General features: G+C 34.5%; 2 long non-coding RNA genes across 2 annotated transcripts; one reads left to right on the plus strand and one right to left on the minus strand.

The window, feature by feature from the left end:
* The first annotated feature begins 4,560 nt into the window (after window positions 1-4,560).
* Window positions 4,561-6,074, plus strand: LOC149416066 (uncharacterized). The gene is made up of 3 exons (XR_016303630.1): window positions 4,561-4,632; window positions 5,608-5,740; window positions 6,016-6,074. It is a non-coding gene; the product is annotated as an uncharacterized LOC149416066 (long non-coding RNA).
* LOC149416067 (uncharacterized) lies at window positions 5,299-10,617 on the minus strand. The gene is made up of 8 exons (XR_016303629.1): window positions 10,601-10,617; window positions 9,918-10,067; window positions 7,884-9,777; window positions 7,370-7,550; window positions 7,053-7,292; window positions 6,838-6,970; window positions 6,589-6,720; window positions 5,299-5,515 (listed from the first exon to the last, which is right to left on the minus strand). It is a non-coding gene; the product is annotated as an uncharacterized LOC149416067 (long non-coding RNA).
* Window positions 10,618-26,418: the final 15,801 nt, after the last annotated feature.

Below are 26,418 nucleotides of genomic sequence, written 5' to 3' on the forward strand. Positions count from 1 at the left end.
TGTTAAACAATTCTCAAAAATTCTTTTATTTACAATCGTGCCTTAAAAAAGACGCAGCTAAATTGATTGCCTCCTTGACCATATCGCACGACAATTACGAATCTGCGTGGCAGATACTGCAGGAACGTTACGCGAATAAAAAAATAATAGTTCATAGGCATGTTGCATCTTTATTTCAGTTAAAAGATATGAAACAAGAATGTCCAGTCGCGTTAAGGCATATTATTGATCAGGCTAATATAAATTTAGAAGCGTTAAAAAATCTAGGATAACATGTTGATTCCTGGGACGCGATTATGATATATTTAATATCTAATAAATTGGATGGATCAACTCGTAGATTTTGGGAAGAGCAGCCAATAGATGGTGCACTCCCAACGTTGAAAGAATTTATTACATGTCTAACCAAACGTGTTGAGGTACTGGAGTTCACAAATTTGCAAGAAAAAAGGCCTACCTACAAGAATGTTACAACACGTGATGATCGCAAGAAAGATTTGTCTGTCTCATTGATAGCAACCAAACACGGATGCATCCTATGTAAAGAAAATCATCCAGTGTATTATTGTAAAAAATTTCTCAAATTAAATATCCAGGGAAGATTAGAATTTTTAAGAAAGGCCCGAGCCTGTTTCAAATGTTTGAGGGTAGGACATTTTACACAAGATTGCAAAAATAAATTCAAATGTAAAATCTGTGCAAGTGATCAACATAATACTTTGATACATGTTAATGAATTAAATAGTGAAAACACAAATGAAGAGGCACACAGCTCGACATCAGTGGCAAATCATACGGTGTTAAATAAAAATGAAAAGATAATTTTATTATCTACAGCGATCGTGAATATCGTAGGTAGCGACAACCGTTTGCACAAAGCGAGGGTATTATTGGATTCAGGCGCCCAATCGAATTTCATAAGAGAGAGTTTTGCAAAAAAATTAAAATTAAAAACAGAAAAAATAAATACGCCGGTGTCTGGAATACAAAATCGCATCACACATATCAATCGAAGAGTTACAATTGACATGTTAGCAGTGAATAATGATTATAATAAGAAAATTTCTTGTTTAGTATTGCAGGCTATAACAACCGACCTACCCCAAATGACCTTCAGGAAACAAGAGTTGAAGATCCCATCTGGCTTGCAACTAGCGGATAAGGATTTCAATGTCACGTCTCCAATTGACATCCTGTTGGGTGCGGAAGTTTTTTGGGAAATAATGAATAATGATCGAATACGCTTAACGGAGGGCGGGCCAACTATTCAAAGGACTGAACTCGGTTGGATTGTTTCCGGAGCGATCGACATCATCACTAAAACAAGGCCAGTATCAATTAATTTTAATCTAGCCATTAATAAAATAGGTAACCAGATGGAAAGATTCTGGAAACTAGAAGAGGTGGATGCCATGAAACCTCAGAATTTTGAAGAAAAGGCTTGCGAAGTCAACTTTACAGAGTGTCATAGTAGAGACACGGAGGGCAGATTTACGGTAGCCTTACCAACCCGCCCTTGTATAGACCAACTAGGGAGTTCTTTGTCAATGGCTGAAAAAAGGTTTCATACATTGGAAAGAAAATTTTCCACCAATAAAGAATTGAAATGTCAATATAGCATGTTTATGAGAGAATATTTACAATTGGGTCATATGGAAGAGTGCCGAAAATCCGAATGCGATGCGAGATCATATTTTTTACCACATCATGCGGTGATGAAGGAGTCAAGCACCACTACTAAAGTTCGCGTGGTGTTCGATGGATCGGCAAAAACATCTTCTGGTATTTCCCTTAATGATGCTCTGATGGTCGGACCTAACATACAAAAGGATTTAAATATGCAAATTTTACATTTCAGAAAACATCCTGTAGTCATAACTGCGGACATAGAGAAAATGTACCGTCAGATAAACGTGCAGGAAAGCGACCGCAATCTACAGAAAATTGTTTGGCGCTTTTCACAAGATGAGGATTTGAAGCATTACAAGCTAAGGACAGTGACTTCGCTTTCGAAATTCGCTTTGAATAGACAGTGTTTTATACGTATAAATGACATTTATTTGTAGATTTCTTTTCACCTGATGACGCTACTCATTATGTTATTATATTATATTCACTAGGTAGTGTGTATTTGTGCCTTTGTCAGTTTTTTATTAGTCACCTCATTTTCGTGATGTTCATTTACTTATTTTACATTGTTAGTTATGTAATACATGATAATTCTCCTACAGACTATAAAACAAGGGGCATCGAGTGTGCAGCTGGAGTTGTTGGTGGCGTGGTTCACAGAGAGGCCTGCCATGGCTTCCGGTATGTTCCAGGGCTTGGAGGGACGCCTGCAAAACCTACGAGAATGGCAGGGTTTAGCAGACGACCTAAACGCTCTCGGCTTTGGAACCTGCAAAACCGGGGAAAAGTGGCAGCAAGTATGTGCATGTATATATATATATATATGTATATATATATTATAATAATTCCAAATAATCTATTTCACTAGAATAGTTGTTTGACTAATTATTTAATTGTTTCAGACCTGGAGGGACCTGAGGAGCAACGCGAAGAAGAAGGCGTCGCGGCATCGAGTGGAGGAGTGAGCAGAGTACCACCTCTCGAGTGGAGCTGTACCAGACTGGGGGAGGAGTGAGCAGAGTACCACCTCTCGAGTGGAGCTGTACCAGACTGGGGGAGGAGTGAGCAGGGTTCCACCTCTCACCCCACTCGAGTGGAGCTGTACCAGACTGGGGGAGGAGTGAGCAGGGTTCCACCTCTCACCCCACTCGAGTGGAGCTGTGCCAGACTGGGGGAGGAGTGAGCAGGGTTCCACCTCTCACCCCACTCGAGTGGAGCTGTGCCAGACTGGGGGAGGAGTGAGCAGGGTTCCACCTCTCACCCCACTCGAGTGGAGCTGTGCCAAACTGGAGGAGGAGTGAGCAGGGTTCCACCTCTCACCCCACTCGAGTGGAGCTGTGCCAGACTGGGGGAGGAGTGAGCAGGGTTCCACCTCTCACCCCACTCGAGTGGAGCTGTACCAGACTGGGGGAGGAGTGAGCAGGGTTCCACCTCTCACCCCACTCGAGTGGAGCTGTGCCAAACTGGAGGAGGAGTGAGCAGGGTTCCACCTCTCACCCCACTCGAGGAGAAAATTCTGGCCATTATTGGGCCAGAACTCATTGATGGAGTACCTGGGGGCTGACTCTGTATCTCTCACAAGCGTCCGTTCCGCGGGTTTACGACTGACAAACCCGTTTTCACTGATTTTGGTACTCTTTAGCAAGTCGTAAACCCGAATTTAATCGACAACTCAAAGTGACAGCTCAACGTTTCGCTTTTGATCGACGTCTGCCGCCGCTCCTTGTATTTTGACAGTTCTTTTTAACTTTGGTACTCTCTACCTCCGAAAGCTAGAAACATTATAGCTCCAAAGGCTTGATTGTCGGGTTTATCAAAATAGGTCGAACTACCTCTGGTTTGGGACCGTTTAGAGCTTTATATCGCCCAAGGACATATTTTTCGAAGTTAATTAAATCGAATTTACTCGTTTTAAAAGGTAAGTAATTTGTTTTATTTCGAATTAAACAATACCTCAACCGAATTGATAAATAAATACCTAACCGATGCACTTTTAGGCACAGATTATGGAAATTACACTTCGTTTCAACAATTATTACAAGAAAAAACTATTTACGTAAACAAATTAGATTATTAGGTTCTTAATTTGGGTTATTTAAGTAATTTGTGCGTAATTTAGATTGAAAGGAAACTTTCGCAAACGTCCAACGCTGCAAAGAAATAGTTTTAAAAGGAAAATTTTGATGTTGAATAAAATAGAATTTTAATGCATCTTTTACCATATATACCGATGTAAATAGTTGTTTCTTGTAGTTAGCTGAATATTTTATCTTATATGCCCAATAGGTACATGGCTGTTTCAATCTTATTAGTAATTTATGTTTTTTTGTGTACCTAAATTAGTCACAATGGGAGGTTATCTCCGCCTGCTATTTGTAAATAGAGCTTTGCTCGCGGAAGACCTCCGGGAAGAGAGAGTCCGAAGACGTGAGTTGAGGGATCTCTCGAATCCGTTGAATATACCTGCAACATTATTCATTTCGAATTATCGGCTGTCGCAGGACATTTTCACAACTCTGTGTGAGGAACTGAGGCCGATACTCCCTGTACGTAGGCGAACAACCGGAGTGCCCTTGGAACTTAAGGTGAATACAACATTATTTAATTAATCATTTTTTCTTACAATATCTGCAAATCCCCAACAGCACTTTCCGGTGGAAATTACAATTAGAAATTAAAAATAATTCTCTTTAGTCCATTACCTGTACCTAGGTACTCTTTCATTTATACAGTTTGTATTGTTTCTTTCTGCCTATCTTATCTTCTATTGCCGTGTATTTGCCGTACTCATAATACATTATTTATTTTTAAGGTTCTAACGACACTCTCATTTCTTGCGACAGGGTCATACCAAAAAATTGTGGGGAATGATTTTCACTCGAGCCTGTCGCAACAAACAGTGAGCCGACACTTGAACGAGATTGTGTCGGCACTAAACAATATAATGCACCGGTACATCAAATTCCCAGGAACACAACAAGAAAGGAATTCCGTCAAACAAGGGTTTGTTTTGATCTATTGTATTTTATTGTTACTTATCTTGTTTACCCGAGGATTGTGGCATATTCAGATGACAGACTATAACGTCTCCACTAATGAGGAATGAATGCATCAACATGGAAATTATATTGGTATACAAGCGTAGTCTTAGGCCAATTTAAATAAATAATATATCATTATCGTCATAGAATAGAAGAACTGTAAAAATGCCATCCATGTAGATTTGAATGGAAACCAATATCGCCACTGACTTGGTACCTTTTGGTTCTAACCCATTTAGCACATGCTGTATCTTTCTTTCACTTGAATTTCATGATGAAACAGTTTGTTTTTGAAATTTAAGCAAAGAACGGTCCGTCTTAGCGATTAAAGTAATATTAATTTTATAACATGTTGTCTGTATCGAGGTTGAAGGAAGGAACAATAAGAAATACAAAAAACAACTAAATTACATATGTGGTGTAATATTTTATATTTGTAGATTTATAAGAAAACAACAGTTATTCATCTTTGAAATAAAACAAAATGTTACACTAAATTTATGGTTTACAATGAAGTAGGGAAGTATTTAAGTACAAATCTTATGACTTCAGAAAAAAATTTGGTTTTGATTTATTAAATACATAAAACAAAATCAGAAACATACTTTTTCAGATGCGAGATCAAAAAAGTAGATCATAAAACTTATAGCGATAAGTTGGTACAACTAGAAATATGGTTGATAGGAAATAAGTAAGAGTTATAAAAGCACCTTTGCTACAATGGGTACTAAATGGTAAAAAGTGATGGTACATGTGCCAAAATCGGCTGTTATTTCAATAAGGCGCCGCATTGTCGCGTCTCCAATACATAGTAGTGCTGCAAGCACAGCTCTCAGCATGTTGTCCTGAAACCATAAAAACAACTAAATTATAAAAACTGTATTGATAGTTCAGTGTCTATATCGATTTTAATTATAAAACTCTATATATGTTTCAGGTTTTATGAGAAATATCAATTTCCGGGTATAATTGGATGCATAGACGGAACCCATATAGCAATAATAAAACCCAAAGTCCACGAAGAGGCATATTTCAACCGAAAAGGTTTCCATTCGATGAATGCTCTCATGGTAAATAAATATATTTTTTTTTTAAATATGGACAAACTAGCTGATACACCTATCATATAAAATATATCATGCTATTTTTCACCTGTAGATATGCGACTCAAACCTAAAAATAATAGCTATATGTGCGAGGTATGGGGGTGCATCACATGATGCACACATATGGGAAATGATGGCAATAAAACCACACTTGGAAGAAGCAAATAATCGAGAAGCTTTCTGGCTTTTAGGTAAATTTCATTGTTTAAATATGTATATCAAATATTAAAATATTTCAGGAAATTCATCATTTCCGCTTAGGCCATATATGATGACCCCCATCTTAAATGCGGTGCCGGCATCGCCAGAAGAGCATTACACGAAATTGCAATGCAGGGTTAGAAATTGTATAGAACGCTGTTTTGGGATTTTAAAAGCTAGATGGCGCTGTCTTTTAAAACATCGTGTGCTTCATTATACCCCAGTAATGGCAGTGAAGATAACGAATGCATGCGCTGTTCTTCACAATATTGCCATTGAAGCTCAAATGCCAGAACCAGAGGATGTTATTATTGAAAATGATTGTAGAGAAGTGTTTGATATTAATGATCGACACGACAATAACCTCAGGCAAGGTCGGCTAACTCAACGTGAGCTTGTTGAGACTCTCAATCGCCACAATTAAATATCTCTGACCAGCTTTCTAAAATCATCTTCAATAATAACATCCTCTGGTTCTGGCATTTGAGTTTTAATGGCAATAATATTTTAATGTTGTAATTTTTGTCTCATCTGTTTTTAAATGACAATATTAATATATGTACGAGTATATTGCCATTATAATGTCTAATATACAATATATCATATCTTACACTTCCGTTTGATTACCTCTGATAGTATCAGAGCCATCATCTCTTTCATTTCTTTGAGAAGTTCAATCTTCTCCCGCTTCATTTGTATCTTCTCCCGCTCCATCCGAAGGAATTCATCCATTCTATTTTTGACTGAAAGTGAAAATATTTATGTAATTTTTTTATAAATATATTTGTTACATACGATTCTTACTCTTTTTCATAGCATAATTCCTATACACCCCAAGATATTTCAGTGTAAGTACTTACATAGTCGTTTAGAAACGTTGTGCGAGGCCTTTCTTCTGATGCCAGATGGCCCAGACTCCGGCTCAGGCTCCGGTACAGGCTCCGGCTCAGGCGTCGCGGGGATTATCATTTCCACACTGGGAATAATTTCTATCTGTAAAAAGTAATAAACTACCTATTTAGTTTTCGAATCCATATTAAAATATAACTGTGCATGAATATGATATGAAACATACAAAATGGAAAAGAGTCTCCTCTCCAGGTACTCCATCAATGAGTTCTGGCCCAATAATGGCCAGAATTTTGTCCTCGAGTGGGGTGAGGGGTGGAACCCTGCTCACTCCTCCCCCAGTCTGGTACAGCTCCACTCGAGTGGGGTGAGAGGTGGAACCCTGCTCACTCTTCCCAGTTTGGCACAGCTCCACTTGAAGCCGCGACGCCTTCTTCTTCGCGTTGCTCCTCAGCTCCCTCCAGGTCTGAAACAATTAAATAATTAGTCAAACAACTATTCTGGTGAAATAGATCATTTGGAATTATTATAATATGCACATACTTGCTGCCACTTTTCCCTGGTTTTGCAGGTTCCAAAGCCTCTGTTCCAAACTCTGCCATTCTCGTAGGTTTTGCAGGCGTCCCTCCAAGCCCTGGAACCTACCGGAAGTCATGGCAGGCCTCTCTGTGAGCCACGCCACCAACAACTCCAGCTGCACACTCGATGCCCCTTGTTTTATAGTCTGTAGGAGAATTATCATGTATTACATAACTAACAATGTAAAATAAGTAAATGAACATCACGAAAATGAGGTGACTAATAAAAAACTGACAAAGGCACAAATACACACTACCTAGTGAATATAATATAATAACATAATGAGTAACGTCATCAGGTGAAAAGAAATCTACAAATAAATGTCATTTGTACGTATAAAACACTGTTCATTCAAAGCGAATTTGAGGTTATAAAGTCCTTTACTTCTTGGAAAGGTTACGATACCTTTCTAAATACATTTACCAACGTAAAAAAATACAGAATAAACATGAAAATTATAAATAATTGTACAACTTACGGTCATTTTTCCTTATTGAGTGATAAATGAATCAATTGTTCAAAATGCGTCAATGGGTAATATAAATTCAGCGGAAACGTCAAAATTCAGCGCGCTAATAAATATGCCAATAGACAATTTTGGCATTTCTGTATAGAGTTATGTGAGATGCAAACGTATCCGACGCCGACGCTAAAATAAACCAAACTTTATCCATGTCGTTACAGAGTACTGTTTTAAGTCCGATGTGATAAATTTGGCCAAACAGAAACGTTTTCGTTTGTGAAATCGAAATTTACCGAGTAAGCCCCCAGGAGAGGAGACTCCTTTCCAGTTTGTATGTTTCAGATCATATTCATGCACAGTTCAATTTTAATATGGATTGGAAAACTAAATAGGTAGTTTATTACTTTTTACAGATAGAAATTATTCCCAGTGTCGAAATGATAATCCCCACGAGCCCGTGCCGGATTGCCCAAAAATGAATAAATAAATAAAAAAAACAATCATATGTGACTTATGGAACATGAAAAAGGTATTTCTCCACTGTGAATCCGCATGTCTCCGTGAAGGTCGGTTTTTTGATAAAATGCATAGTTTCACAAGGAACATGTAAGAGGTTTTTCTCCACTGTGAATCAGCATGTGTCTCTTCAGCTGACCCTATTTACAGCACGCATATTTGCACACTGAACATGAAAAAGGTTTTTCTGCATTGTGAGTAAGCATATGGCTCATTAGGTCGCATGTGTGCCTTCAGGTTACCCTGGTTATAACTTGTATAATCGCACTCCAAACATGAAAGAGGTTTTTATCCACCGTGAATCAGCATGTGCCTCTTTAGCTGACCCTTTTGACAACACGCATAGATGCATACGGAACATGAAAAAGGTTTTTCTCCAGTGTGAGTCAGCATGTGGCTCGTTAGGCCGCTCTTTCGATAACATGCATAGGTGCACACGGAACATGAAAAAGGTTTTTCTCCACTGTGAGTCAGCATGTGCCTCTTCAGCTGACCCTTTTGACAACACGCATAGATGCATACGGAACATGAAAAGGGTTTTTCTCCACTGTGAATCCGCATGTGTCCGTTAAGGTCGCTTTTTTGATAACATGCATAGTTGCACAAGGAACACAGCATATGGAGCTTTAGTTGACCCTTTCGATAACACGTATAGTTGCACAGAGAACATGAAAAAGGTTTTTCTCCACTGTGAATCAGCATGTGTCTCTTTAGTGTACCTTGTTGATAACTTGCATAGTCGCACTCCATACATAAAAATGGTTTTTCTCCACTGTGAGTCAGCATGTGTGCCTTCAGCGGACCTTTTTTACAGCACGCATATTTGCACAAGGAACATGAAAAGGGTTTTTCTGCATTGTGAGTCAGCACGTGGCTCGTTAGGTCGCTCTTTCGATAGCATGCATAGTTGCATACGGAACATGAAAAAGGTTTTTCTCCACTGTGAGTGGAACTTTAGATGACCCTTTTGATTACACGCATAGTTGCACAGGGGACATGAAAAAGGTTTTTCTACACTGTGAGTCAGCATGTGTGACTTCAGGTTACCCTGAGTATAATTTGTATAATCGCACTCCGAACATGAAAGAGGTTTTTCTCCACTGTGAATCAGAATGTGTCTTCAGCTGAACCTTTTTACAACACGCATATTTGCACACGGAACATGAAAAACGTTTTTCTGCATTGTGAGTCAGCATGTGGATCGTTAGGTCGCTCTTTCGCTAACATGCATAGTTGCATACGGAACATGAAAAAGGTTTTTCTCCACTGTGAGTCAGCATGTGTACGTTTGAATTTCGCTTTTGAAAATTTATGGCAAAATTTGACTTAGGAGAGAAGGAGTAGTTGCGGTTGAGAGGAGTGAATCCTTTTTCCACAAAATGCGTCCGAAGATCTGTCAACAAATTTGAAAAATAACATAGATGAAAATTATTCAGTTAAGCTTTGAGTAAATAAGCGAAGTAAGTTCGTAGAAACGTTATAAAATATAGGATGGGCCGAAGTTTTCAAGTTTACAATGAAAATTGGTTTTACCTGCTGCCTTAGTAATTCTTCCAAAGCGTTCCAAGCATTCCTCTTTAACATCCGGCAGGTCTATGTCAATTTTCATATAAGTAAGCACCGCTTCATCTGGTCGGAGTCCAAGATCCGCGTTTATTGTAACTGTTTCCACATTAGTGCTTCCTGGAATAAAACGGGGTAAAAATAGAATGTACCTTTGCATGGCCAGCCTTGACCAAATGGCACCAGGCGCGAGTTTAATTTTGGCTGCCCTAACAGTCTTAAATAGTACACGCCAAGGCAGGATATCATTGTAATCAATAAAATGATGATTTGTGGTTTTTTGTAGCGCGGTATTTACTAAAAAATAATATCAAGGGCGATGTGTTAAGTTTAGTATTCGACGCGCGGAGCGAACTGCTCCAATTGCGCCCACATAGGGCCAGCCATTTATCTTCGTACCAATGATTTAAAACGAAACATTTTTATAATCGAATAAATGTAAACTATTTTTGAACGAATAAAGATATCATGGAAGCGGGAAATCGGATGAAAGTTTTAAATGTCAATATCAGATAAAAATGACCTCAGACGTCCGCTTGAGGGACCGATTTAACAAGAAAGCAAAACCCTGCTCTAGAGCACTGTTGGGGACGGATAGCACCATCGCACCGCGGAAATGCATAGGAATGGAAAGTTCGGAAATGCCGACTTACCTTTTCTATTCTTCCAAGTTTTCTATCCTTTGCGCTGGTTCATACACAATCACTAAATTTCACCAAAATGCGCGAGCTTACGATGGCTTGGCTTTTAAGTTTCGACTTGGTCGATAAAGGGGGCTCCGTAATGATGACGATAATAGTGACAGGACGATTTTTTCAAGTCAACTAATATTCACTAAGTCGGCATAGGAGAGGTAGGAGTTGGTCGATGGGCAACAATAATATTCATAAAGGAGATCAAAAGGAAAGGCGTAGGTAACACGATGCTAGGTACCAAGATTTCCTCCCAATTAATAATTATGATACAAAATTTAATAATAGGTAAATTTCAAAATACATAGGTAAATTGTTCATTCAAGTTGAATCCCTAATGCTTGGCAGAAAACCATTTAAAAAAAAACTTTTTATTAAATTAAGTATAACTTTTCGAAGAATGGTTCCTGGACAATAACAAAAATTTTGTTTTTGAAAAATATTGAAAATTGGTAAAAACTCCTTTGTTCTAGAATCTGAGTGAGAAACAAAACGAGAATTAGAGTATAGGCATCAAATAACAAAAAACAGAAAATATAGATCTCAATGGTAAAAAAAAAAAAAAAATCACAAACAAAATGGAAAATGAAAACGTATTTCTATTTTAGATGTATATCTTAAGATTTATCACTAATAATAATTTAATTCTTCTGGTAACGGCAAAGCTTTATCACTGGTCGAACCAACGAACCAGTTTTAGTAGCTACCCTAACTATTCCATCCTTACCGGGATGAACGTGGATAATTTGTCATAACTCCCACTTCATCGGTGGAAGACGATCGTCCCTTATTAACACTAATTGACCTAATTTAATGATTGAATTAATTTTGCACCACTTTGATCGTTGTTGAAGCGTTTTTTAAATATTATAAATGCCAACGTTTCCAGAAATGTTGTGAAATCTTTTGGAGATGTTGCCACCCACTTAGACTGGTGTCAAGAAAGTCATATTCAGGCAAACCTAGTAGGAATCCACCGATTAATAAGTGGGCCGGGGTGAGTCCATTCACATCCTCGGGGTCTGAGCTCATTGAAAACAAAGGGCGGGAGTTGAGGATGTCCTCAATTCTAGTGAGAACTTTCGCAAATTCTTCATAAGTTAGAACGGTCTCACCTATCACCCGTTTTAAATGGTATTTTACAGATTTTTATCCCTGCCTCAAATTAGCCTCCGAAATAAGGACTTGCTGGAGGGTTAGATGATTAGATATAACATCACGCTGTGATGGCAAGAATTTATTTATACCGAGTAGGTACCAATTTGCACCGACGAAATTGGTTCCGCTATCGCTTATGATTTCAGAACATAACCCTCGACGATCTGTAAACCGGCTAAGGGCTGCAATAAATGCTTAAGATAAATCGGACAAGATCTCTAAATGAACTGCTTTCGTCGCCATGCATACAAATAGACATAAACAACCCTTTTACATTTTTGCTCCCCTACGTTTGTGATCTTTTATAGTGAAAAGACCTTCGAAATCAACACCGACTCGAGAAAAAGCACGGCTATGTTGAACTCGAGAGGATGGTAAATCACCCATTAGGGGAAGAAGCGCCGAAGATTTCATTTTATAGCAGACAATGCATTTCGACAGTTGTGAGCGAATTTTATTCCTTACAGCCACTATCCAAAATTTACGCTGAAGAGTGAATTGAAGGCTTCGTGGCCCAACATGAAGATATAGTTTATGATAATAATCTATAATTAAATAAGCTAAATGACAGATTTTCGGAAGATCGGAAATTTAATTTCGTATGACAAATTTGAATACTTGAATCGACCTCACACCCTGATAATACCGTGGCTATCAAGAAACGGTTTGAGGTTTTGAATTTGCGTTGAACATGGACTGCCATTTCGCATATTACGTATTTCAACAGAAAAAAGTTTCCTGTTCGATGTGTACGATTTTCATAAGCGAATCATTTAATTCGTGAGAACTTAGATAAGTCAAGTTTGAATTTCCACTACCAGGACGTTTCTGACAATTATTTACGAAACGCATTATCCAAGCGACAACGCGTTGCAGTTTATAAAGAATGGAGAATATTTACTAATAATCGAAGCAGATACTATTTGAGATGATACAAACGTTTTAAGGTTGCATGTTTTGATTTCTAGTATTTCTCCGTCAGATTGATTGTACACAGCTGAACAAGGCCAGAGTGCTATTGGTTGGTAAAGCCATTTTGGTCCCGTAAACCACAAAGAGTGTGATATAATGTCTGCTGGGAAAAGCCCTTTTGAACCGGAATCGGCACAATTTTCATCCGAGACAACTTGCTTCCGAACAGCATTCGGTGTATTTTCCAGAATTTGTACAACCCTATTAGCGACAATTGTTTTCAATAAATATGGCGGCATTTTTAACCACTCTAGTACAATAGTCAAATCTGTAAATGGAAAAACGTTTTCTATTTGTTCGGAAAATTTTACAGATGACATAATATACTTTACAAGTTTCGTGAGGAGAACGGCCCCACATAATTCTAGTCGTGGAATTGACAGGGTTTTCAAAGGAGCGACATTCGATTTCCCTATTAAAATGTGAGTGGTATTGCTACTACGCTCCAATAAATATACAACTTCAGCATAACCTAATTGTGAAGCGTCACAGAACCTTATGAGGAAAAGACGACTTGTCATCACCGTGTTATAATATCTAGGGATATTCAATGTTCGAATTATGAATATGTGGTGGAACATCACGATCGTCTTATAGACATTTTCAATAAAATTAGGGGAAAATAGAGGAACCGACAACTTATTGTGAACAGTATAATTATGTTAAAATAGTGCTGTATGTTGGTAGTTTCCGGCAAGGACGCATTTTAGGGTAAATACCCAATACACCTCGTTAAACAAGATCTCACGGAGCTGCAAAGGAAACAAATGACGGATGTTTGGAAAGAGTTTGAAACGAGAAAAGCGGAAGGGGAAACAAACATAACAATTAAGTACATAAACTCTGTTCCAAAAATAATAAAAAACGTGCCAAAAAACTTAAACAGCACCTAAAATTGTTTGGGTACTACCAAAATGTCCGCGGAATGAGAACTAAATTACAACATCTTAAAATAACTTCTCCCACATTCCCACATGATATTTTGTTATTAACAGAAACATGGTTAAATGAGGACATCAATTCATCGGAATTAGGTCTCAATAAATACAACATCTATCGTCTTGACCGTGACCCCATTACAAGCAACAAATCAAAAGGAGGAGGTGTAATGGTGTGCATATCTAAAAACATTTCATCTAAAAAATTGCCAGTTAAACACAAAAGCGTTGAACAGATGTTTGTAATGCTAAATATTTCATCCACAAAAATCATTATCGCTTGTACCTACTTATATTCCACCAATGTCAGATCTGCAAATATACAAGAACCACATCGAGGATGTAGAAACACTAAAATATAAATATCCTAAAGCCAAATTTATAATTGTAGGCGACTACAATCTTCCGAAAATCGACTGGTCTTTCGATAAGAACAATGAAGTGATTATTAACGAAACAGAAGTGCAGTGTGTCAAATCTAAGGAAATGCTTGATATGTCTTTTTTCCTAGGACTAAAACAGTTAAATAAAGTGCATAATTCTTATAACCGAATGCTTGACCTAGTATTTTCTAGTGACTTAAGTACAGTGGTAGAACAATCGGATGAATTGTTGTTACCTTTAGACCAACACCATCCCGCGTTAGATATTATTATCACAAATGAGTCTAGAAAATTGCAGAAATTAAAAACTTCATCGTACAATTTTAAAAACGCTGACTACCCAAATATAATTGATTATCTTGACCATATAGACTGGTCATTTCTAGAAGATGAAAACAATATTGTGAATCAAGTCCAACAATTTTATTCAATCCTAAACACTTCAAAAGAACGTCATGTTCCAAAAGTTAATTTTATTGCATCCCTTTACCCTACATGGTTTTCAAAAGAATTAAAAGAATTGATTTATACTAAAAAACAAACTCACCGAATATATAAGCAATCTAGAAACGTCGATGATTATATAATGTTTACTAACATAAGAAAGCAGTGCAAAGAATTGTCTAAAAAATGTTATAATGATTATATTAGTTTAATAGAAATGGAGGTTTATGATAATGTTAAAAAATTGTGGAACTTTTCTAATGCTCAGCGTAAAAATGATGGTAGTTTACCAAATATTATGTATCTGAATAACAATTGTGCGGATAATACCGAAGGCATTGTCAATCTTTTTGCAGATTTATTCAAAAGTGTTTATGATGATAATATTACCGATAATGAAATCCCAAATGATATATCACTTGAAGAATCACTTAACCTAAACCATTGTTTTATTGAAATAAACGCTATAGAAAAGGCTATAAAAGCATTAGATACTAATAAATCCGCTGGACCGGATGGTTTCCCTCCAATATATTTAAAATCTTGTGTTCGCAGTTTGACTTATCCATTATTTTTACTATTTAATAAGTCTTTGTCGTCAGGGTGTTTTCCAAAACAGTGGAAAAAAAGCTATCTTACGCCTATTCATAAAAAGGGAGATAAAAGCGATGTATCGAACTACAGACCAATATGTATATTGTCCGCTATTCCCAAACTATTTGAATCGTTAGTCCTAGATGTAATATGTAAACAAATTAATAATATTATTGTACCCAACCAGCATGGCTTTATCACAGGTAAATCCACCCTAAGTAACTTGATCATATACGAAAATTACATAACTGATTCTCTTGCCTTGAAGCATCAAGTGGATTCAATATATACTGATTTTTCCAAAGCATTTGACAAAGTTAGGCGACATATCCTTGTACAAAAATTAAGTATGTTGGGTATCAAGGGTAATCTGTTAAGTTGGATTGAAAGTTATCTTAGTAAAAGAGAGCTATGTGTCAAAATAAAATCTGTGGAATCTTACATTTTCGAAGCCACAAGTGGGGTCCCTCAGGGGTCTCACCTGGGACCAATTCTTTTTTTGTTATTTATTAATGATATTGTTAGCATATTTAAAGATGTAGAAGTTCTTCTTTTCGCAGATGATTTGAAAATATATAAAACAATACGCAGTTTAGACGATTGTTATACTTTGCAACTTAATTTAAATAAACTATATCGTTGGTGCATCATCAACTCTCTGTTTCTTAATATTAAAAAATGTCAGGTCATTCGTTTTTGTAAAATACGAAATCATACAATTTATGAATATTCGCTTAATAATGTAAAATTGACAGCTGTCACTCAAATCAGGGACTTGGGTGTTATATTTGATGAACAGTTAACATTCAATCCGCATATAAATGAAATCACAAATAAAGCCCTAAAAATGCTTGGGTTTATATGTAGAACCGCATGTGACTTCAAGTCACTAGAATGTTTGAACACACTGTACACATCTTTAGTAAGAAGTCAAGTAGAGTATAATTCGCCTATTTGGTCCCCGTTTTATAAAGTACATTCCAACAATATTGAAAGGGTACAACACAAATTTTTAAGATTTATTAACTTTAAACTAAATATTCCAATCCAAAATATAAATTATATCCAACTCATGCATCAACTAAATTTGATTACGCTATCAGATAGGCGAATTATCTCCGACCTTGTTCTACTAAATAAAATTATTAATTATAGAATCGACAGCCCTGAAATTCTTGCCACAATAAAATTATTTGTACCTTCCAAAAATACGAGACAAAATTCCACCTTTTTCTGTAACAATTTCAAATCTAATTATTATACCTACTAACTAACTAACAATTAACTCCATTTATCTTCTTATGTTCAATTATTGTAATCAATGTAAATGTATATTTTCATGTAAAAGCCCATTAGGGCGTAAATAAAAATAATAAATAAATAAATAAATAAATAAATAAATAAATATTGTTTACCCCACGCCTTTAAATTTATCATCCCATCAAATGAATGATGTTTGTTGGAATTGGGCGATCATACATGTAAGTTTGAAACATGGTATGAAAGAAGGAAAAAAGGGAGACGAATCACTCTCCATGAAGAAGCACACATCATAATATAGAATTCAAGCACAACACAATCACATGAGTTCCACCGCGATACCTCGAGGTAATAATTGTGGCCACAACATAACGAATGCATAAGTACTTTCAATATAGGTAAAGATTATGCACACCATAAACATCAACCACGTGCTTCCAATTGTGCATTAGATAAAAAAAACTTTCCTTAGATAAAAAAAAAACAAATGCAAATGTTTCGGTTTTCAGTTGAAGTTCTTTCATGACATTAGTTGCACTTCTAGTTTCACGTATTAACATAGATTTATGCAACATATTGTTGCGTATGGATTAAATATTATATAGATTAACCAATTCTTAGCGCGCTTCTTACTATACCGATAACTTATGTTGGGTTGGTTTAGTGTAAATACCTAAAGGACTCTTATATGAATTATAAAGTTAATTTTTAATGTTCGATGCAAAACAATGATTCCATTCAAGTTGAAAATAAAATATTTCATTGCTTTGACCAAGCACTAAGCGATGTGCGAAATGTGACGCTACACCCATAATAGGCTAAAATACTGTCAGGTAAGTTTTTAGATTCTCACGGCCAAAAGCATTTTTGTTGTTTGTTTTTGGGGTGTTATGCCGTGTTGCGCTAACTCCTTCTTTAGCCGACGTTTCGGACAGCGTTGCAGCGTTGTTAACACTCCCGTACCGGACGGAGGGAACACACTCACACTAACGAGAGTTTTATGCTATATCTAAGTTGTTTTTTACACCACATACTCTGTAATTTAGGTAATCCTAAAAAAACTATTTGGTTATCGATCTGCATTTAAAAAATATATATTTTATTTCTAGTTTCTTAGATATTAAATAATTTGTACAAAATTACGGCAAAATTCCTGTCCCCTGCCCCGCACCTCAGCTTCACCTCAGCATCGGCTAAAATTCCCCCGTCCCCATCCCTACTACCCGCTCTCCACCGAGAACGATCCAGCGAGCTACGAACTGGACCGTAAAAGTTGCATTTTATGGAAAGGGCTAACTCCCGGTCGCGTACACTGCACTACTGGTGTTTCCTTTTGCGATGCTAAAATGTTCACTTGCCGGACTAAGATCCGCCTGTCTGGCGTGCATCCTGTAAATGTTTCATGTTTAGAGACAACATTAAAATTATGTCTGTCTCTGTTTCTCAAATGGAAAAGAAATCTGTCAGAAAGAGACACATATTTTGTTTACATTTTTAAGTAATTTGAAGGAACTTGAATAAAAACAGAGTTCTATATGGTTAAAAAGTCTATGTTCCTCGGGGTTTTAGTTGCTAATTCTCTAAATTTTCGTGGTAAATAATTCTCTGCAAAACCGGACTAGTTTCACCCTGCTATGGGCATCTTCAGACTGGTAAGTAGTTCATTCATACTTATGAAATGGTGTTTATAAATTAATATCTTTTTCAGGGTTGTAAAATATTTATTCTGTACTTTTAATATTAGAATTTATGTAATCAGTCGGCATGTATTTATTGCATTTTCTTACGGAATATTTACCAATGTTTTAAATTAGATCATAAAATTCTATGGTTTTAATTCATTTGTGTGAAAACCGCACAAGAGCCCCTACAGTCCTATCCAGTAGAACTATGGCATCCCCAATTGGGGTATTTTGTGAGGCTGAAGATAGTGGGGATGGGGAGGGGGAGGATATGGGAAAGAAAAAGGTGAAAGTACATGCATATTCAAATTTAATTACCATATAGGCTTAAGTTATTTCAAGCAACGTTTGGATTCTACATGGTGGTCTTTTACTAGGGCAATACTGAAAGCATCTACCGCCCTGCAACTTGATATTATATATATTTTTTCATAAATATTACAGCATCTGTTGTCGAGAGGTAAGACTCTAGACTAGTAAACCGGAGGTCGCGGGTTCCAATCCCGGTGTGCGCAAGTAAATTTTAATATTTATTTTTCGGAATGACTTTATTGAGTAAAACCTCAAATTGTAATATTTAAATATTGAAGACAATATTAGTGATTTCTAAACGAAAATCAGATTTTCGTTTAGAAATCACTAATATTGTCTTCAATATTTAAATTTTAATAGATTACTTTGTGATATTTCACAATTTAGTGACCAGAATTCATTTCGAATGTTGCTTGAAATGACTTTTACCTTGTTTGGTGACCAGATCTGAATAGCCAGGTATTTCCCCACTTTCTTCTTCCCCATCTCCTTACCCTCCCCACTACCTTTAGCCTTACAACATACCAGTAGCGGCTCGTTACTTTTGGGTCTACTATTAATTGAAATATTATCACTCTAGTACACCTAAAAGTTACGAGCCGCCACTCCAACATCCCCCATTTGTGAATGCCATAGTCGCACTGGCTCCAGATGATTGGGAGCAGTTGAGACTGTTGTGGTGTATTTACATAGAAAAATCAAAAACAGGAATATCTGAGGTTACAATTAAAAATAATTTACTCCACGTTTAAGATTTAAAAATACCTTTTTTTCATTATTTTCCAAAAATTCGTTTTATTTCGAACCCTTTGACATACAAACGAACCCATCATTTATGGTAAGGCAAACACTACGATTTAACCCTATATGTAAATGTACTATATAAAATCATAAATTAGGAATTATAACCTTCACTTACATCTAAAAATTCCATAATATTCGAAATAACATCCGTACCGTAAATTCAAGATGTTATTACACCTGTATTTAGAAATGAATAAAACAACGTTAGTGAACATTTCCAGTGAGAGAAACAATTTGAATATCGTTCCATATAGGCACCTCACATGTGCTATTAAGGAATTCACATAAATCAAGTCAGTAACCTGGAAATATTGACATTTACCCTAATGACGTACCGAAATGTACAAGACACTTAGATCTGTTCTGGACAGATTAGATATACACTTAAATAACACGGTATATCATAATTTCATACAAAGAACAAGATTAGTGCATGAAATACCTAAGTAAATACCACAACTTTGACATATTTTCATTAATTCATTCAAAATCTCGTTACAAAAACTAACTAATGATTTTTCGATTTCTTAATAATTGATTATCAAAATATAATCGTTATCAATTATAAACCTTATCAAATCACCCCCGTTGTGTGGGTTAGTTTTTTTTTTTTTTTTTTTTTTTTTTTTTTTTATTAAATATCAAAATAATATACAAAAATCAAAAAGTCCCAATAAACTACTTTAAAGTAGTTTGTCATTGGGTGCTTTTAACTTAAACAGATTATATCAAATGTATACATTCATATCATGAGAGGTGTAATACAATAAAAATAAAAACAAAAAACAATTAAAGCGTATGCAGTTAGAAATAGTTTGTATTAGAGTCTAGTACAAACTATTTCTTTCAGCTAGCCAATTTTTCAACAAAAAAATTCTTTTTATATTTGTACATTTTTTGATTTCTGCAGGTAACATATTTAAACAATTTGGTATCATGTAGTCTAGCGTTTTTTGTCCATATTTGTTTACATGCTTTGGTACGATTAGTCCTTCATTTAATGTAAAACGAGTATTGTAGGTGTGTTCCAGTCTATTTATGTACATAGGGCTATTTATGTGCTGAAAAATTATTTTATACCACATAATTGCAAGGTAAGAGTACCGAGAGGATTTTCAGATTTTGATAAAGGTATGGAACATTATGCCTTTGTTCATATAAACTTTTATGAGCTAATAATTTAACAAGAGAATTTTGAACTGATTGAACATGATTTATATTTGTTTTAGAGGAAAATCCCCAAGCTGTAATTCCATACCTTATGATAGATTCAGGTAGTGATAAATAAATTATTCGAAGTGTGCATATTGGAACATAAAATTTTAATTTATATAATCTACTAATAATAGATCTCAGTCGTTCACAGACTTTATTTATCTGTAAATCCCATTTGAAAAAACAATCAATAATAACACCTAAATAAACATATTTTTTAACCAGTTCAATATTTTCACATGTACACAACGCAGGGATACCAACATGTAAGCAATCTGAATTGTGTGTTTTAATTTCGGGTATAATAGTATTTACCTTGGCATTTGGTGATCTAATGTGTATCAATTTAGTTTTTTTTGCATTTATGATTAGGCCAGAGTCGTGAGACCATTTTAAAAGTTCAATGTAATCTTTTTGTAAAAGTTCAATACATAATTGCAAATCACTGCAAGAAAACACCAATGCAGTATCATCCGCGTACACAAAGTGTTTTACATGTTTAAAAATAAATTTAATAAAAGATACATAAATTATATATAAAATAGGACCTAATATGGAACCTTGAGGAACACCTGCTAAGATTTTTCTTTTTTTACTTAATGTGTTCAAAAGCTTTATTTGCATGCACCTGTTGTTCAAATAATTTTCAAATAGTTTTAGAAGTTTCCCTCTTATTCCTATGATTTCTAGTATTTTCAACAATTTTTTATGGTTAATAGTGTCAAATGCCTTGGAATAATCTATAAATAAGACTAATACATGATGTTTATTATTTAAATTATTATTTATCAAGCTGGCAAACTTTTGAAGTAGCATTTCAGTGCCCTTTTTTTTTGGAATCCATATTGGTTAGTATCAATAATAGAAAAATCTTCCAAATATTTTATTAATTTAATTTGAATGTATTTTTCAAGAATTTTTTCTAGTGATGGCAAAATACTGATTGGTCTATAATTACCCAAAATGGTGTGATCACCTCCTTTATAAATGGGTCTGATAATACTGCATTTTAAATCATCTGGAATTTTTGCTTCAAATAAGATTCTGTTTACAAAATGGGTTATAATTGGACCTAATGTTAATATATGTTTTTTAATATCGCTCATTCTGATATTATCGATTCCAGGAGAAGAGCTTTTAAGTTGTTTCACAATGTTTTCTATATCAGCAATTTTAGCCCTAGGTAGGTACATGCTTTGAGGCATCTCCTCTGGTTCAAAACCAGTTGTCCTGTGATTACATGTATGTAACATATTGCAAACATTGTCAGAGAAATAATCAACAAAGTCATTTGTTACGATTTCTTCGGTCCGATCTTTCATCAAATATTTGGATGCAACTTGGTCAAAATCATTTTTACATTTCTTTCCTAAAATTTGATTACATTCGTCCCATGTTTTTTTTGAGTCTTGAAATATATTTTTGAATTTATCATTATAGTATGAGGTTTTTAATTTTATAAACAATTTATTTAAAATATTTCGAAAACACTTATATTCTTTTTCATAGTATTTGTTCGTTGGAGCATTTCTCCAACGTTTGTATAAAAAATCTCTTTTTTTAATTTTATAAAGTGCATCAGTAGATATCCATTCATTTATGGCATGCGGTCGGTTTTTTGATTTTTTGCTTATTTCAATTGTGCTTTTTTTATACAAGTCATCAAAATAATTTTTAATTTTCAAATAAATAACAGAACATTCGGTTTCCTTTAGAAGCGATTTCCAATCATAATTACAAATATGTTTATCAACCAGTTTTTGCGAAAGAATTTTAACTTTATTATAATCATTTGAGTTTAAATTATCTACCGAGTTATAGCGTATACTTATAGCTGTTGTGTTGTGATCGGCAATGTTATAGTCACATACACATGCGAAGATTGTACTGGTTAATCCAGCGGGCAGTTTACCGCTTATTCGCACGTAGAAATGATCGATACATGAACTATTTATTTTCTGTTTAACAATTACTTCCCTAGTGACGCCATCTATACATTTTTTCAAATAGTTATTTGTAAGAATATTTTCATAATTTACTATGATAGGATCATTTTTGTTTAATAAATTTAAATTTATGTCGCCGAAAAATATTACACTTTCATTTGATTTAATATTGTTTTCAAACACAGAGGATATTTCTGACAAAAATGATAGCTTATTTAGATTCGGAGGTCGGTATATTGCTAAGACATTTAAAGTGCTCTTATTTGGAAGTGTCAATATTCCAAAAACGTTCTCAAAAAATTTGGTGTCCAGAAATATTTGCGAAAAGGAAAGGTTATTCTTTATATATAACAAGATGCCTCCACCGGATTTTTGTTTTCTACAATAGTGATACGAATTGTATCCGGGAATATCATAAAGATTAACAAGTTCCGAACGAATTGCCGTTTCGCAAAGCATGAGTACGTCAACGTGATTTAAACAGTCTTTAAAATAAACATGAAATAGGTCGAAATATTAACATATTGACCTAATGTTTAGTTGAACAAAATTAAGTTTACTTGTATCACATTTCCTTGAATCTTGCTTTTGAAACCATTCACGCAGGTTATTTACTTTACAAAAATTAATATCATTGTCATCATCTATGAAACTAAAAGACATAATGATTTAAATAAAATATTTCCAAAAACATTCATGGTTAGATTATAGTGTTGTTCAGTATAAGGTAGGTTTAATAATTTGCACCAGTAAATACATACTGTACATTTTCTACATGAAATATATTTGTTTCGTTCATTGAATTTTAATTGATAACTAATTGATAATTAATTGATAACATGATAATTAATGGATAACAATAATTTATTTGTTTCATTCTCCATTTGGTAACGATTTGTAAGTAAGATAGTGTGCGTGAGTTTACGCCGCTAAAACAAGTATTGAAACAGTAGTGCAGATTTAAATGGGAATATTGGTATTGCGGTGTATATAAACTATTATACTCTTTATATAAAATATAATAAAATATTACACTTATAACATTCCGTATAAAAGTAAAAAGTTGAAATACAGTATTTATTAATAGATAATTTAGATGCAAGGCAATGGACATAATAGTATATGTAGAGTAGGTGTATAGAACGTATTTAAATAGTGTAGGCCTATAAACAATGAAAATAAAATGTATTTTAATATTCTGGATCTGGTAAAGAAAAGTGTGTAACTTTTGATGTGTTAATTTAATATTAACAAGCATCTTAAAAAAAGAAAACTTACATATCACATACGCATGTAAATAAAATTGATTATCTTCATTAATTATCAAAATACTACAATATAACAAAAGATTCTTATTTAAAATATATTGTTGCATTTTTTTTGATAAGTAAAAATTAATATTCAATATTTTGTTCAGCAATTGCGAGCATTTTTTTATATACCTTACAGTTGTTTTTGTCATTTGCCCTATGATTAACTGGAAATGTCATTTTATATTTTTCATTTTGAGTGCAACAGTTTCTGCAGTTTGGTTGTTTGTCCTTGTTCCCGCATTCGCTGTTTGTGTGATCGAGACCGCAGTAACTGCAAACAGGCTTTTCGTCCTTCTCTCTCTGCAGACATCTTGCAGCACCGTGTCCGAAGCGTAAACAGTGGTAACATTGCATAACTGGATTTGCGTCTTCAACAAAGATTCTTTGGTATCCGATTTTAATTTTATCTTTGTTTAAGAGTATTTTCCGGGTTTCAATCTCTACTTCAACCACATAGTTAGATGTATCATTAAATTTATTTTTAATTATTTTCTTGACGTTGAACACAGGTTTATGTTCCCTATTTTCCGACATAATTTTAATTTCTTCATTTTGTTCGATGATGTCACAAGTGAAATCTTCTTTATCATAATCATTAAATATTCCCTTGAAAATTAAAGTAGGTTTTTTTTTTGTTAATTCCTTAGTATCGACATCATTTATTACTTTTGAGATCTCCATTTGTAATTTCTTCGCATCTTCTTTTTTTAAACACTCGATGATGATTCTGTTTCGGGATATTTTTTTGATGCCTTCAATACATATTCCCAGTTTACTAGTTTTAATATGTTTTTGTATTTTTTTTAGAATCGAGTCAGAAGAGTCACTGTTTGTTTTTGGACTAATCATTAGACAATATTTATTTTTTGTTTATTTTGAGGGTAATCATATGTTTTTTCTCTGTTCGCGATTTCTGTTTTATTTTTATCTTCCGACATTTCAATTGCCAGGTGCCCTAATAATGATAAAATGTTTGTGGCTTTATTTGTCACAATAATTTGTTGGTCTTTACTGAACTTTTTACTGGAATCTTGCACTGCGAGAAGTAGTTCACTAACTACCTCCTTTGCTTCTTCCATGAATTTGTGTAGATTGGCCATATTTATTTTTTTTTCACAAACTTACTCCACTTTATACTTTTACAACCAGTAGTACTGCACAAATATTGTTGTCACCAGTTTGACAGTTTCAGAATGTTTAAAATATTTATTTATTTTCAAATGTGGTTTGTAGAAGATATGTTACTAATTGATTATTATTTTTTATTCCAATCGATAGTGCGCACTTTGTTTAATTTAATCATCAGCTTCACTGTTTGTTTTTGCCAAAAATAAACACTTTGCGGAGCACTTAAATTGGGAGCAGAAAAATATGCAGCCTGTCACTAAATGAATGTATGAATATTGTGGGACATAGGACATGGGACAACAGTTCTGCTTCAAAGTCTCAACAAAACAGTTCCATTATTTTACCTGGTTAATTATTGATTTGAAAAGGGTTATAATTAATTTCAATTATATTTTTATTTGTTTTCCGAGTTTCAGTAGAAAAAATTAACAATGTTGTTTGCAACTAAATAATTTTTGAGCTTTAATGTGTTTGTGACATTTGCAAGTAGATTGTTTATTTGTTTTTGACACTTTTATGTAAATATTTTTTATTGTGTATTTATTTGCATGTATCGACACTTGCAGAGAGCCATTTCTTTGTGATTTTCTTTCGACGAGACCAATCCAAGTTACAGTACTGCGCACTTATCTACAACTTACTGTCCCATAACTTTTTCGTCCATTGACATTGTTTTTAAAACCTTCAATAACAAACCTAACAAATCGACAGTCCCGAAAAACAAGAGATAAGATTTTAATGTATTGTATTTTTGCAATAAATCTGTTTAAAGTTTCATTTATGTATTTTAACTGTTGAAATCAAGAAATGTTGTGTTTTTTAAATATATTGGCTATTATAAAGAAGGGATTGACTGGACCTGCTTCCAGCACAGGAGAGGAGAGGCAGCCCCCGGTCCCAACTGCCAACAGCCAACGGGTGGGATTTGAACTGCTCAATACGCGATATAACCTTACTGAATATTACATGTTACTTTTGTCTTAGACCGTGAAGATTATTTTATTTTATCATAACCATTTACTTAGCGTTTTATTATTGCTATCAGTATTGAATAAAATATGTTGTGATGAATTTTGTTGTTAGAAAGTAAAACATGTAAATTCAGATGAAACAAACGTTGTTATTATTATTAGTTATAATATTTGTTCTATAACATATTATAGGCAATTATAGGTTATCAAGTAAAGACAATCGATAAGAAAGAGACATAGACAATATCATAGGGTAATCCTCCTCTCACTCATCTCCTTCCCTTTCCAACTACCTTCAGCCTCGCAACATACTCCAATCGAGGTACTGGTTCCAGACAGTTGGGGAACGCATAAAAACTTAAAAAGAAAGATAGTATAAGCACAAAATATTACTTATTATTGCTTTAGTACACAATTCAAACAAAAAAGTAATATTGTTATAATTGTACGAAAATATGTTAAGTGAGTAAAAATGTTTGTCAATTTCGAGATTTGTCTTCTTCATTCAAAATAAATAATAACTTAATGAAAACACAAATCACCATTGCATAAATAATTATAATGATCTAGAAAAACTAAGAACATACAATATTTCCATCAACTAACTTTCCAGCAACTTTATATTAACTGCACTATATACTTAATACAATGGAATCTTT

This window comes from Hesperophylax consimilis, chromosome 17 (assembly GCF_061612785.1).
Source record: "Hesperophylax consimilis isolate HC1 chromosome 17, BYU_Hcon_1.0, whole genome shotgun sequence".
NCBI classification, from domain to species: Eukaryota; Metazoa; Arthropoda; class Insecta; order Trichoptera; family Limnephilidae; genus Hesperophylax; species Hesperophylax consimilis.